The following is a 16,928-nucleotide window of genomic DNA, read 5'->3' on the forward strand; positions in this document are numbered from 1 at the left end:
CACACCCATTTATTATATAATCACCACTGACAAACAGATGGTCTAAGATGGAAGGCAAGTTTCTGGAAAGTTTGCATTGGCCAGCTCTTTCAAACTCCCGAAATAAGCTCCAAGCAATCTTTATTTTGGCCTGAAGTATATCTGACCTGAACTATACTAGAAAATGAGACAAACATACTGATTTAGAAAATGATTACATCTAACAAGTTGTTAAAAATGTATGTTTCTCTATCCCTCTCTCTCCTACGTTTAAGAGATTCATCTCCAGTTTTCTAAACCCAGATATTTAATGCATGAGCACAGGCGTAGCGGGGTCAGAAGGACAGGATGTAAAGAGCGGCTGGAAGAGCGATCCTGCTTGTTAAAATTCAGCCAGTTTCAATAAGCTGAGGCAGCGCATTCATACGCTCTATTCATACTAGCACCGCCGCTGCCTTCAGCATTCACAGCAGATGACTTTGAAGTCGTGAGGGAATTGTGGCCTGTCGACAGCCATGCCGATATCAGCCAATACCCTCAAAGGCCAGCGGCAGACATGTTAGAGATCCCACAATACGCCATGACCTCTGCTTCATCTCGCTCTTTTACTCTTCCTCTTTAGTTCTCTCTATCGCTGACTTTTCTTCCAAAATAGCCAAATATACAAAGACACAGCTCATAATTCATGAATTTAACCAGTGGGTCAAAGGTTGGTAGGCTTGTAAGGCAAGTGACCTTTATTTATATAGAGCTTTGTACAGTAGAGATTATTTAAAGCAGCTTCACAAGCTCAAATCAGTTTTCAGATTCACAAGAGAAATCACAGTATGAGCAAAGTGATATGACACGGTGCATAAATGTGCATTGATAACTAACACTGCGTTTGTTACAGGCTTTTTGTTTTTTAAATTTGGCTAGGTTTAATTAGTTCTTAGAGGTAGATTTACTCGTTTTATTTGTTTCTATATTTTTAAATTGCTTAATTTTAGTTTAGTTTTTATTAGTTTCAGTATTATTATTATATATATTTTTTTGTAAATTTTGTAAAAGTTATCCAAACATGGGTTAAATTTTTTTTGACACAAGAACACTATTATCTACCCATCTTCAATATCAAATACAACCGCCCACAAGATAGCAGCCCTAAGTAAAATATGTGTGCAGGGGTGCTTCTGAGGTTAGATACACAGTAGTGACGGTAAGTTCGGATATTTGACGGAAGCAGATTTTTTGTGACAAACTTTACAAGTTAGGACTCAACATATCAAAAATATGTTGTCAGAAATCATAATTTCAGTCAGTTAAAACATCACCATGATCTGAAAAGATTCTTTTAATTAAGTTTTTCAACTCAACTGAAGCATGATTCACTTATTTAAATTCAATTACGATTTTTTGTTATAAAATAAATTTACGTTTCTCTCATTTATCCCCTTGATTTACCAGCGCTGCAGTTGTTCAAGTTTGCTTCAGTCACAGCAAGCTGTCATGTACTGTTTGGGTTTGGTTCACTGAATAATGCATGCGCAGTATTTCCGGTTCAGTGCTTCTCAAATTTGATCCCAGTGTACTGTTCTAATAACTGAATATTGGTTAATTTTGAGTCAGAAGAGGGGTATCAGGTATGTTAAATAGTAAGTAGCTTGTGGATAAGTCCTTAGCGTTACTGGACTCGCGAATCTTTTCAAATGATTCAGTTTGATTTGGTGAATTAGTTCAACTGGCTCAATTAGAAGATCCGATTGAAATGAAGGATTCGTTCACAATCGCGATCAGAAATAAAACCCATTATTGAGCACAAATGTGTTAAATTAATACTTTTAAGTGTCAGCTCGGGTCGTATTTAATGTGTCACCGTCTGCTGTCATGTCCAGCCATTGTTTTTGTCATGGGATTCTGAAGTGCGCATCCCATGCACGCTATGCTATCCCATGATGCCCCACAAGAGAATTTATGAATGGGAGTGAAACAACACAACTGCCGCAGGTAGGTCACATGATCATGACAAAATGGAGGATGTAGTCCATTCATACTACTCACATTAATACTGTATAGAACGTACTTTTCTAACCGTGGAGTAGTAAATTTAAATTCAAATGCAGAACCTACAGGGGAATTCGAATGCAGCCATGGTATGGAATGACAAGCTTTAGTTTAAGGCTTCTCTGGTTTTCAAAATAAGAGTCCCACATACATGGTAAGCTTAATATTCATTCATTCATTTTCCTTCGGCATAGTCCCTTATTTATCAGGGGTCACAATGAATTGGCAACTATTTCGGTATATGTTTTACGCATCAGATGCCCTTCTAGCCACAACCCAGTACTGGGAAACACCCATACACACGCACACACACTCATTCACACATACTCACAAACAAATAACCTTAAAGTAAGGGAACAATTACCATTGTTGTAATCTCACTAGGAAACGTTGTGGCCAATCAAATGCAGTCTGGGGGGTGCATATTAATGATCACGTATGGAACACAACAGTCTGTGATTTGTTCCGATTGGCCTGTTTTTCACCAGGATTTTACAATCACAAAATTTATATGAGAATAAGGAAACAATGGTCTTTGAGGCTACTGATGGTATGCCTTTTCCATATGCTGAACTCTTAAGCAGGTCGCACACCAGAAGCGCCACTCGGCGGCGCGCTGCAAAGCGCCACGCAGCGCCATACATTTCAGAATTCTAAACATAGGTTTCTATAAGGGTACACACACCGACGCCACAAGTTGGCGGCTGTCGGCAGCTGTCCACGGCGCCCAGCCACAACTCAGGACACTGTACATTTTTCTGCCGCGCCACAGAGCGCCATCTGATTTGTTTTATGTTAAATATCATGTGAATGTCCGCGTCTGGTGTGTGATACTTTTAACTGTCATGTGTGCGCCGTGTTGCAACGCTGAGTGTGCGACCTGCTTTATTGTTTAGCAATGCCTACTCTGTGAAAATATAATGATAAAACCTCAAGAAAAATAATATGTTTATGTTGCTTAACTTATTTTAATGAGTTAATCATGTTTCAAATATTTTTTTTGAAGTCATACAAAGTTTAACTTCAGATTTTTAATTAGTTTGATTGATGTAGGTTGAGATCACTAGAAAAGTTAATTAGATTCAACTAATACATTTTATTAGCAGCGAGATATTTTTTACAGTGTAGATATATCCATATTTTCATTTTGTCTTTAAACAAGTTCAGTTCAACTAGAAGCTGCTTTTAATGAGAGAGTGATACTATTCAGCTCAAATCAGTTCAGTATAATTCCGTTCAGCTCAATAACTTACTCTAAAATTCAACATAATGACAATGAATCTATTCAGCTATAAAGTAGCACTACAGAAAATTAAATCCATTATTCAGCTCGATTCAAGTTCAAGTTTTGTTCTCATCTGACTAGCAGAGTTCAATTCAAATGTTGTAACTACACGCATTGCATTCAACAACTGAAACAGATCCCCAGATGCTTTTGTTTCTACATCTGGCTGCAAGAGTGTGAATGCTGTTTATAGTGACAGGAAGATGAAAATCTCAATAATCTCTGCAGTCTACAGAATAAATGAGCATTCAAACACATTTTTACAGTGCTGTGATTTGAGAAGGAAACAGAAGGAGAAGTTTGTTGAAGCAGGGTCATTTTCCCTGTTCAGCTGTTGATATGATTCAAGCACTCGTGTACTTAACATTTTTTGTTGTTGTCCTGTTTGAAAAGCTCCTGAACTATTGTTAATTGCTAAGAGGATTTGATTTATGGTAAAAAAAAAACATACATCTTTTCTTGCATCATTACTTCAGTTTCCATTGTCACACAATTCTTCTCAAGTTCATCTAATATCCTAATGCTATACTTAAAAATTATATTATTATTTATACCGAAAACAGCATTTACTATAAATATATCAGTTATATTTATACAACAGTTCTGTCTGGTTCTTGAATCTGATTGGCTGGTAGCCATTTGATATTACTCCACCCACATAGAGCAACAAGCAGGACACTCTAGAGTTTGACAAATATTGCTGCTGTTGGGCAACATGATGTACTATTGAAGCTTTTTTAGTCGTGTAGCTGTTTGCAATTATGCAGTTTATTTATAAGGATAGTGTCTATTTTAAAATATTTAGAATTTCTAAGAGACTGTATATATACATACATACATACATACATACATACATACATACATACATACATATTTAAATATATATATAATTTTTTATATACATTTATTTATAAACACACGTGCACATACTGTATACATTGTAAAACATGTATTAACATATTTTTATGCTGCTTTAATTTATTCTAACAAGTTTATCTGTTTTCAACTAAATTTGTTAAGTTATACAAATTTAACTGAACATTTGTAGTCGCTTTAATTGATGTAAGTTGAGATGACCAGAAAGGTTCATTTGATTTAACTAAAAAACATAAGGCAGCAGTATTTTTTGCAGTGTATAATAGAAAGCAACATTATATTCTACTGTTAAAAAGCCTTTTTAATCTTTTTTTAAAGCAATATAGTAAATAATCTTTTATAATTATAAGATTGACTTAATAAAGCAAAAGTACCTTTTTTATATTACTCCAAAAGATTTATTTTCAGACACATCCAGATATTTAGCATTTTTATTCATCATGTTTTCAGCATAAATAATATGTTTCTTCACATCAAATATTTTACTAAGGACACATGCTATAATTGGCAGATTAAGCATATGATATTCTACGGCATGTTATACGACTTTGGAAAACCCTTTACATATGATGCATCAAAATGCCATCTGGTCAGTTCATAACGGTTTGGTTTGTTCCAGAAACACGTATGAAGGTTGTGGTTTTCATTGGGCAGATCGAGCAGCCATCAACCATGTTTCTTTCTCTTTCTCTTCTGTGCAAAATGACTTCAGGCCAGTCTACTGTATGAGCCTCGTCACTGACAGATCACACACTCTCCCGCTGTTACTGTGTGTGTGTGTCTGTCCCCATACAGCATTATCTCTGGATGAGATAGGGAAGACACATAGCGGATCTCTGTTTAAAGGGCGAACAGAGGAGAGCGGGATGAACATTTACAATCAGACTCTGGCAGACAGCAGCTCTCAGTGTGTTCAGTGCAGAGCTGATAACAACACCTGCTCTCAAACCTCCTCGCTACATACATTTACACTTTACACTGCTGACAGGAATATGTCGAAGATAATGTACAGAGATTTTAAAAATAATAATAATGATAAAAAAATCCACCCAATACATACACATGCGGAAATAACATTGTCTTATTTTTCGAGTGTGATTTGTTGGTCTAGAGGTAATGTTTCTTTGGTTTGAATTTATCAAGTTGTGATTTTTTTGATGCTTACAGATCATGGAAATGCAATAGACTGGAGTGCGTAAAAAACATTGCAGTTGTCACTTGCTGGCAACAACAAGCACAGCGAGTACTAAGCAGGCAGATTGTCCGATAACAATACGAAAACTCCTGTTCAAGAACTGTATCAGACACATCTCTGCCACTAGTCATTTTATATAGTAAAGACTATAAACACACACACACACACACACACACACACACACACACACACACACAAAACTATGTGCAGAACGTTTTTTAGAGATTGAAGCTCTAACACAAGTCTATTTTCCCCCCACAGATGGAGCTTGTGTGTTCTATAATAGTCAGATTGTGCTCGCTTGTTGCTAGATATTATAATAATAGTCATGGCATTACTATAATATTTATTCTTTTTAATATAATATTAGGCTGCAAAGTGGCGCAGTGGGCAGCACGTTCGCCTCACAGCAAGAAGGTTGCTGGTTCGAGCCTCAGCTGAGTCATTTCTGTGTGGAGTTGTCTCATGTTCTCCCCGTGTTGCGTGGGTGTCCTCCGGGTGCTCCGGTTTCCCCCACAAATCCAAAGACATGCGGTCCTGGTGAATTGGGTAAGCTAAATTGTCCGTAGTGTATGTGTGTGAATGAGAATGTATGGGTGTTTCCCAGTTATGGGTTGCAGCTGGAAAGGCATCCGCTGCTTAAAACAAATGCTGGATAAATTGGCGGTTCATTCCGCTGTGGTGACCCCAGATTAATAAAGGGACTAAGCCGTAAAGAAAATGAATGAATGAATCCGTATAGACATAGATATTGTGAGGGAGCCGTAGGTGAAGATGTGGAGGCGGAATGAATCCAAATGCTGGAGGTTTATTAAACGAACAGTGTACATCAAACAGAATTGTAATCATAAATCAGGCAAAGTCAAGCAAACAAAGAAGCAATCTGGAAATTAAAAAAAAAAAAAAAGGCAGAGTCCAAAATCCAAAAAGCAGTAGTCAAAAAGGCAGGCAAATAGCTCATAACACAATAGCAAACACAACAGTAGGAAAACGCTTGGTAAGGCAGTGAAACTGGCTTATACTTCGCAAAGAACAGACATAAACAGTAGGTGCTTCCCAACTGTTCTACGCCATTTTGTAGTATACATAGTGTGAGTAGTGCGTTCACACTGAAAACTCTAAAATAATAAGTGCACTTTAATTACCAGGATGATGCACTCATTCAGCCTGTAAAATGAAGTGTGTAATGATGGACACTTTACGCATTCAACGACTGCAGGTTTGCTCAGATAGCGGAAGGGGCGGAGCTATCGGGCACACATGTTGGATAACTTTATTTATTTTGGATGGTGAAAGCAAAATTCTCCTACGAGAATTATTATAGCGCCTCCCAATGGTGAACGCGGTAATACTCATGGCAGGTATTATTTAATAGTTTGGTCATTTATTTTACTGATTTGGCAACCATAAAACTTCATCAGGGAAACATTTTGAAATGTAAAGTAAAAAAACATTAGTGTTCCATTTGGGATGACACTACATACATATACTATGCTGTTGAGTGTGTAAGTGCATAAGTACATAGTGCATGAGTGCATAGTGTATTGTGTGGCATTTGGGATGCAGCTAGTGTGTATATATATGGTGGCAAGGAAGTACTATTGAGGAAGTATCCGGTCAATATTCGGAAGAGAGCTCCCTCCGGTGGGTGGATGAATGGTCATTGGCCACATTCGTTACACACACACACACACACATATATACATATACATATATATATATATATATATATATATATATATATATATATATATATATATATACATATACATATATATATATATATATATATATATATATATATATATATATATATATATATATATATATATATATATATATACACAATTGAAGTCAGAATTATTAGCCCCCCTTTGAATTTTTTTCTTTTTAAATATTTGCCAAATGATGTTTAACAGAGCAAGGGAATTTTCACAGTATGCCTGATAATATTTTTTCTTCTGGGAAAAGTCTTATTTGTTTTATTTCGGCTAGAATATAAGTAATTTAAAAATTTTTAAAAACCATTTTAAGGTCAATATTATTAGCCCCTTTAAGCTATATTTTTTTTGATAGTCTACAGAACAAACCATCATTATACAATAACTTGCCTAATTACCCTAACCTGCCTAGTTAACCTTTTAAATGTCACTTTCAGCTGTATATAAGTGTCTTTAAAAATATCTAGTCAAATATTATTTACTGTCATCATGACAAAGGCAAAAATCAGTTATTAGAAATGAGTTATTAAAACTATTATGCTGATTAAATGTGTTGAAAATATTCTTCTCTCCGTTAAACAGAAATTTGGAAAAAAAAATAAACAGGGGACAAATAACTCAAGCCACTCCATTGATATTTTGGTGCTGTGCTTTGGGTCATTGTCCAGCTGGAAGATGAACCATCACCCCAGTCTGAGGTCAATAGCACTCTGAAGCAGGTTTTCATTCAGGATGTCTCTGTACATTGCTGCATTCATCTTTCCCTCTATCCTAACTAGTCTTCCAGTTCCTGCTGCTAAAAAACATCCCCATAGCATGATGCTGCCATTTCTGTTGCCACTGGTGTTCTCCAAACGTAACGCCTGGCATTCACTCCAAAGTGTTCAATTTCAGTCTATCAGACCAGAGAATTTTGTTTCTTATTGTCTGAGAGTCCTTCAGATGCCTTTTGGCAAATTCCAGTCAGGGAGTGGCTTCCATCTGGCCACTCTACTATACAGGCCTGATTGGTAGATTGCTGCACAGATGGTCGTCCTTCTGTAAGGTTATTCTCTCTCTACAAAAGAATGCTGGAGCTCAGACAGAGTGACTATCAGGTTATTGATCACCTCCCTGACTAAGGCCGTTCTCCCCCGATCACTCAGCTTAGATGGCCGGGTCCACTTACTGATGATGGAGGCCACTGTGCTTATTAGAACTTTCAGAGCAGCAGAAACTTTTCTGTAACCTTCCCAAATCCTGTCTCGGAGGTCTACAGACAATTCCTTTGACTTCATGCTTGGTTTGTGCTTTGACATGCACTGTCAACCCTGGGACCTTATATAGACAGGTGTATGCCTTTTCAAATCATGTAAAATCAACAGAATTTTCCACAGGTGAACTCCAATTAAGCTGCTGAAACATCTCAAGAATAATCAGTGGAAACAGAATGTACCTCAGCCCAATTTAGAGCTTCACGGCAAAGGCTGTGAATACTTATGTACATGATTTTTCATGTTTTTTATTGTTAATAAATTTGCAACAACTTCAAAAAATCTTTTTTCACATTGCCATTATTTTGAGGAAATAAATGAATTTAATCCATTTTGGAATAAGGCTGTAACATAAAAAAATGTGGAAAAAGTGAAGCGCTATGAATGCTTTTGCTCATTTTTGGATGGTTGGATAGATTTATTTTGCTAGATTTAGCTTCAAATATTTTTTTTGGTTTTATTTTCCATTTTAGTCATTTTAGAAATGAAACTTATTTCAGAGCAGCATTTTAACAATAACAACCCTGATTCCTTATGTGTAAAAAAATAATAAAATAAAATTCAATCTGTTTCTAAAAGCTGAAAACCGTTCCTTTATAGTAAACACCTCATTTTTACCCTGAAAATATCTTGAAAATGCTTGAAAATAGTGATGCCTGTCTGTACTCCCCTGATCACGTCTTTCTTAAGGGTTCATTTAAGGACACACTTAAGAGTTTGCAAAAAAAATGAACAAAAAGACTAAGGCTGCTTCAACTAAGAGCAAAAACAGCACACAAAAAGAAGCGAAAGGTGTGGCGAAGCAGGGGAAGAGAGGCTCTGAAAGGGCTGGGAGAACGTGAGGATGTGAAGTGAACAGAGCGAGTCAGGAAATGAGAATCCCTGTGATATGAGATGTAGTTTGTCTCCCCTGAGAGGTTGTTTCCCAGGTTGTTAGGAAGAGGAAATAGGCCAGGCGAGATGAAGCACACAAACAAACACATACACACACACACACACACACAACCCCCCCTCCTCCCTAAAACACAACATTTTATTCAAACATTTCTATTTATCCCAGCTACCTTCAGACAGATGTGTTTGGGATGCACTGTGGCAGTCTGACATTAAAACACACGACGAACATGTGCATTTGAATATGACAGCGAATGCCCGAGAGGAAGAAGAACAGAAACCATTCCATCACACACATGCACACTCAATACACTCATCTCATCTTCTCCTCACTAAGGTGCTGTGCTTGCATCTGACAAGAAGAGTCTGATCGCGGCAGGAAGCATCTGGAAAACGTGAAACGGTTTCCAGCATGTCTGTTTGGATAGTTTTGGGGGTCCTCTGACAGCGGGGGACCATGTTATAATGTCTAAATAATGAGCTGGCTGACATTACTCTAGCGAGATGAAGCTATCAGAGTGCATACGAGTCTATGTTCATCTATGCACTTCCTGTTGTTCAAGAGTCGCGCCTCAGACATGGCAACTTTGAAGCGATCCTGCTCTCCAGTTAAGTAGGCCCGAAACTCTCCTTTATCTCCTGCCCTCCAGACACCGTATGGAAATGGCTTCATGCAGAGCAGACTCATAAATAGCTCTGGAGTGGAGACGGGGTTTGCAGAAGTTTGACAGGGCGGCGTAGACAATCGCTGAGGGTCTGAATAAAGCATGATTTCTGCAGCCTCGGCTCGTTATTTTATCAGCGAAGACACATCAGCATCGGCTCTCGCTGTCAGGAGAAAGGCTTCTTCAGTCTGCCTCATCAGCTCGCTGGCTGGAAGGCGTGCCGTTCGGAGGAAAACTGTGCAAAGCGATAATGGATTTCGGTCGCTCCGGTGCTGTTGTTGACCTATTCAGTTATTCGGTCATGTGGCAAACGCGAGAGCTTCTTGTGAAAGGCAGGAAAACACAGAAAGCAAAGGGAGTAGTGAGGGGAGAATAATGGAGAGGATGCTGAATGATTGAGTGTGTGAAAGGCTGCTACACAAGTCACTGGAAAGGACAATGTGTCACTGGGAATTCTGGAATTGCTATGAGAAAGGGTATCATTCCTAGTAGGATACAAATGATGAAATTTGCTTTAATTATGGAACACAAGGATGGATGGATGGATGGATGGATGGATGGATGGATGGATGGATGGATGGATGGATGGATGGATGGATGGATGGATGGATGGATGGATGGATGGATGGATGGATGGATGGATGGATGAACAGATGGAAAACAATGGAAACAAATGATAAATTGACAGAATGACTGATGGATTGAAAGATAAATGGAATGATCAATGAAGAAACAATCAATAAGACAGAGGAAAGACTGATGGATGGCACCAATATATGATAAAATAACAGCTTGACAGATAGACAGAGGGACAGACAGATGGATGGATGGATGGATGGATGGATGGAACAAACCTTGAGAACATGGATCAAAAGTGGGAACATTTGAGGGAATGGATGGATGGATGAATGATGGATGAATGGATGGAACAAACCACAAGAAGATGGATCAAAAGTGGGAACATTGGATGGATGGATGGATGGATGGATGGATGGATGGATGGATGGATAGATGGATGGATTAGATGAACAAACTATAAGATGATGGATCAAAAGTGGGAACAACGGAGGAAATCGATGGATGGAATAAACCATGAGAAGATGGATCAAACGTGGGAACATTGGATGGATGGATGGATGGATGGATGGATGGATGGATGGATGGATGGATGGATGGAACAAACCATGAGAAGATGGATCAAAAGTGGGAACATTGGATGGATGGATGGATGGATGGATGGATGGATGGAACAAACCATGAGAAGATGGATCAAAAGTGGAAACATTGGATGGATGGATGGATGGATGGATGAATGGATGGATGGATGGAATAAACCATGAGAAGATGGATCAAACGTGGGAACATTGGATGGATGGATGGATGGAACAAACCATGAGAAGATGGATCCAAAGTGGGAACATTGGATGGATGGATGGATGGATGGATGGATGGAACAAACCATGAGAAGATGGATCAAAAGTGGGAACATTGGATGGATGGATGGATGGATGGATGGATGGATGGATGGATGGAATAAACCATGAGAAGATGGATCAGACGTGGGAACATTGGATGGATGGATGGATGGATGGATGGATGGATGGAACAAACCATGAGAAGATGGATCCAAAGTGGGAACATTGGATGGATGGATGGATGGATGGATGGATGGATGGATGGATGGATGGATGGATGGACGGACTGAATGAACCAATAAAAAAATGGATCAAACGTGGAATATTGGAGGGGATGGATGGATGGATGGATGGATGGATGGATGGATGGATGGATGGATGGATGGAAAAAATGGAAAAAAATGATAAAATTACAGAATGAAAGATGGACTGAAAGATAAATAGAACGATGAATGAAGAAACAATCAATAAAACAGACAAGACTGATGGTTGACACCAATAGATGATAAAATGACAGACAGCTTGACAGATGGATGCATGGATGGATTGATGGATTGATGGATGGATGGATGGAACAAACCATGAGAAGATGGATCAAAGATGGGAACATTATAGTGAATAGATGGATGGATGGGTGGATAGATGAATGAATGGATGGAACAAACTATGAGAAGATGGATCAAAAGTGAGAACATTGGAGTGAATGAATGGATGGATGGATGGATGGATGGATGGATGGATGAAATCAACACACTATGAGAAGATGAATCAAAAGAGGAAATATTGAAAGGAATGATGGATGGATGGATGTAACAGAGTATATATACGCTTCTATCAAGCACCAGGGATGCTCTCCTATGTTGACTGTATAAGCAAGCACTATAATAGAATTCAGTTTAGTTGTGTAGAGGGAAAACTGTTCAAGCTACTGTACATCCAAACTAAAAATGTTGAATTTTAAGGAGTCCTTCTTGAGAAATTTGATGTTTTATGCACAAGCTAAGGACATCTTGTATTTTTATGGACATTTAAGCACATTTTAAAATGCATGACACATCAGAAAGTTTGTGTGGCTCAGTAACAGAGTTGCTGAGTTAATTTCTGACAACTGAGCCAACATATTTAAACGCACTCAGTGTGTTTCTTTATTATAGAACAAAACAGACAAGTCAAGAACTCCCGAACAAACAATTTTTTTTGGTCAAGTGAAAATATCTGTTGCAAGTAGTCAATAAATAGCAACAGTAATGTTAACTTGAGCAATTGAAGTTTAATTCCATTTGATTTGATTCTTTATGGGAGACCCAGGAAAAACGTGTGACTATTCAATTCGTGTAGGAACAGAGAGTAAGCTACAATGGATAGATGGATGGATGGATAGATACTGATTGACAAAAAAAGAAAAGAAAAGAAAAGAAAAGAAAAGAAAAGAAAAGAAAAGAAAAGAAAAGAAAAGAAAAGAAAAGAAAAGAAAAGAAAAGAAAAGAAAAGAAAAATTACTGGTCCAAAGTTCACTTAAGGGATGAGACCAAGTTGATTTTAAATAGCATATGTCTGATGAAGACAATTATGTTCAGCAAACTAGGAAAAGACTGAACCCAAAGTGTGTTAAAAAGCAACTGAATGAAGAAAACCCATTTGCTATGAGTAAATATCATTATCAAAGTTACCACTAGCGACTTGAATAACCACCCAGGGCTAAAGGTGGCTACAAAGTCACTGGCAGCATGATTGAGGCAGAAGAGATTATTGTTGTGCAGTGAGAGAGACTAGTGATGTCCAATGGCTGTAGTTGTGCTGCAGTAATTCAAAAATCAGACATTTTACAGTAGTTCCATGCTATAATCACTGATCTTCTTGAATCGATAATCTCTATAATAGCTGTGTTCTCCACAAAATAATGATTTGTTGATGTGCCTTGGTTATTTTGTAAAACACAAATAAACCCCAACTGAACTTCCTTCAAATTCAGAATGAAATCTTAAATGAAATTGCATCATTTTTTTCTCAAGTTCTCAAATATGATGTTCTCAAATTTTGATCTCCATAGCCATTCTGAACCAAAATAGAAATTCAAGCAAGTCTCTTCACTAGGACAAATAAATGATAAGGATTAAATAATTAGATGTGGAACACAGCACACAGACCAGTGTGAGCAAAGCAGCAGGCACAGTGCCACTCTCAGAGGGCAGCGGGTTTGGCTGGATTACTTTGAGCCATGGCCGCCAGGTTTAAATTTCACAGTGAGAGACAAGCTGGAGTCTCAAACTCCGGCAGAACATGTTTCAAATACAGAACAGTGTGCAAATCCTCTCCTGGACCAAAGCTGGGCCAGAACCACCCAAGGCAGCCCAGGCACCCAGCACGAAACCAGGAACACTGCCACAACCAATGGTGCCCATCTCTCTACCCACAAACGTGTGTTAGAACGATGGATGGCATGCAGAGTTTCTGCCATGTTATATAAAGACAAGGCTCTCTGAGACTGATCCTCCAGCCTTGTTGCTAACAAATCAAACAATGCTCAAACAAAAAACCATAACCATGCTTTGCATTGCTTAATGTAGTTAACAAGCTATTTAGGTGACCTGCCAAATAATGGACTTGCTAGGTGGAGGCTACAACATCGGAAATAAGACTGATGAAAACAACGCGGATTTTACAACAACAAAAAATCTGTCATGATATATTAACAATAGGTTATTGCATTGCTTTTTGTATGTTTTGAGACTCTTTCAGTGAGTGGTTTTAAAACAGATGAATGTGAGCCTGGAAACCCTTAATACTGTACACTATCTGACAAAAGTCTTGTCGTCTATTCAAGTTTTAGGAACGAAAAATAATAACTTGATTTCTAGTTGATCATTTGGTATCAGAAGTGGCTTATATGAAAGACAAAGGCCTTTAGATTACGCTTATTTTAGCTAAATAAAATATCATCATGCCTTGATTTTTAATTATTTAATTAAGACAGTATGGTCTGACTTTGCTTAGACAAAAGGCTTGTCACTTCACAGAGATAATCAATATAATCAATATAATCAATATAATCAATAAGAATCAATATTCTGTATGACTCCCATAAGATTGGAGGACTGCATCCATACATCTCTGCAATGACTCAAAAAACTCATCAATAAAGTCATCTGGAATGGCAAAGAAAGCGTTCTTGCAGGATTCCCAAAGTTCATCACGATTCTTACCCCAGACATGCTCAATAATGTTCATGTCTGGTGACTGGGCTGGCCAATCCTGGAGCACCTTGACCTTCTTTGCTTTCAGGGACTTTTTTGTGGAGGCTGAAGTATGAGAAGGAGTGCTATCCTGCTGAAGAATTTGCCCTCTCGTGTGGTTTGTAATGTAATGGGCAGCACAAATGTCTTGATACCTCAAGCTGTTGATGTTGCCATCCAGTCTGCAGATATCTTGCATGCCCCTATACTGAATGTAACCCCTAACCATGATTTTTCCTTCACCAAAGTTGTCTGATTTCTGTGAGAATCTTGGGTCCATGCGGGTTCCAATAGGTCTTCTGCAGTATTTGTGATGATTGGGATGCAGTTCAACAGATGATTCGGTGGAAAAAATCTACCTTCTGCCACTTTTCCAAATGAAAAACTAGAAGTCAAGCTATTATTTGTTGCTCTAACAACTGGGATCGACAACAAGGCTTTTGTCAGGTAGTGTATTTCACATTAGTTGGTACCAAAAGTGTCAATGATCTATCACCTTTGAAAAGAAAAGCAACACTGAAATAAAAGCACATCTGTGGCATTTTCTCTTGCAAATCTTTTAGTTTTTTTTTTCGTGTGGTTTGTGTTTCATTGGACCCATACCCTGGTCTAATGTTACAAGTGCGATGCTGTACCACAAGTACAATGCTGTACCACAATGCTGTGCAAATGTCAAGATATAAAAAATTATAAATTATGCACTACACTGATCAGAAAAAGTCACACATTTTGTGTGCTTCACCTGGGATTTTAACATTTGAAGCTCATATGATGCACAAGTGGCATGCGTGCTTTTTCTGCTGGTTAATTAATATGAGGGCATAACAGATTACTGTGTTATGAACAAAATGCTACTTTCTATCAGTCTGTCTGTCTGTCTGTCTGTCTGTCTGCCTGTCTATCTTTTGAATGTATAGGTTCAGCTAAGTTTCCTATAAGTTTAGGATTGATGAATATGCACTTCATTTGTCATCGATTATGTTTCATGCTACAAAATACCATTTTGGAAAAGCTTGAATTTCTAACTAGTTTCTGATGCAACATGTTCCAGTAAAACTCCACAAATAAATCATGACTGACTTTACTGTGAAATTGGCTGTTACAGTCAATCAGGGGTGCGTTCCCAAAACCATGGGAATTAGCCAACTAAGGTCACAAGTTCCGTCATTACAAACATAGTTTGTTGATTTGCCATTTCCCAAATCTGTTGCTCCAACAAACATTCACAAACTGCGTCGCAAACGTGAGCACTTACAACTATACCTTTGGAGCTGTAGTTTGAAACATAGTTCCTGGCTGTGTTCTATTCCCACTTATCCCCCCTATGCCCTATTCAGACCCTATTAGACAAAAAAAAAAAAAAAAATAAACAATATCCTACTTTAATAATAATAATAATAATCATCATCATAATAATAATAATTAATATTATTATAAAAGTATTAGTTTTTGATTTCTAATACATAATAATTAATACATTTTATTTCTTGATAAATCACCTCATTATTTATTTATTTCTATAATTTATATATGATATTAGAATACATGTTAGATTTTGTAAGTGATTTCATGTTTTGGAATATGATATGTAATTCTCAATAATATTTTTAAAGCAAACACAGGCTCTATATGTGCCATATATTTCAGTTAATAGGGAAAGCGAGTGCATGTTTTTACCAAATCTATTGTTAGATTTTATTTTAACCAACAAACAAACCCACAAATGAACCAACGAACCAACCAACAAACAAGTCACCGACCAAACCAACAAACCATTGAACGAACCAACCAATGAACCAACCAACCAACCATCCAATCAACCAACCAACCAAGGAACCAACCAGCAAACGAACAAACCAACCAACCAACCAGCGAACCAACCAACCAACTAACCAACAAACAAACCTATGAACAAACCAACAAACAAACCAACGGACAAACTAACCAAGAAGCAACCAATGAACCAATCAAGGAACTAACCAACCAACCAACGAATGAACCAATCAACGAAAGAACCAACCAGCAAATTAACCAACCAACAAAGCAACCAACCAACCACCGAACCAACCAATGAACCAACCAACCAGCAAACGAACCAACCAAACAACAAACAAATGAAGCAACCAGCGAACCAACCAACCAACCAAACCAACGAACAAATGTTCTTTTCAAAGCAGCAGTTCGTGACAGACAGGCAGACAGACAGACAGACAGACAGACAGACAGACAGACAGGCAGACAGACAGACAGGCAGGCAGGCAGGCAGGCAGGCAGGCAGATAGATAAATAGGCAGGCAGATAGATAAATAGATAGATAGATAGATAGATAGATAGATAGATAGATAGATAGATAGATAGATAGATAGATA

The sequence above is a fragment of the Danio aesculapii genome, chromosome 2 (assembly GCF_903798145.1).
Source record: "Danio aesculapii chromosome 2, fDanAes4.1, whole genome shotgun sequence".
In the NCBI taxonomy this organism is placed as follows: domain Eukaryota; kingdom Metazoa; phylum Chordata; class Actinopteri; order Cypriniformes; family Danionidae; genus Danio; species Danio aesculapii.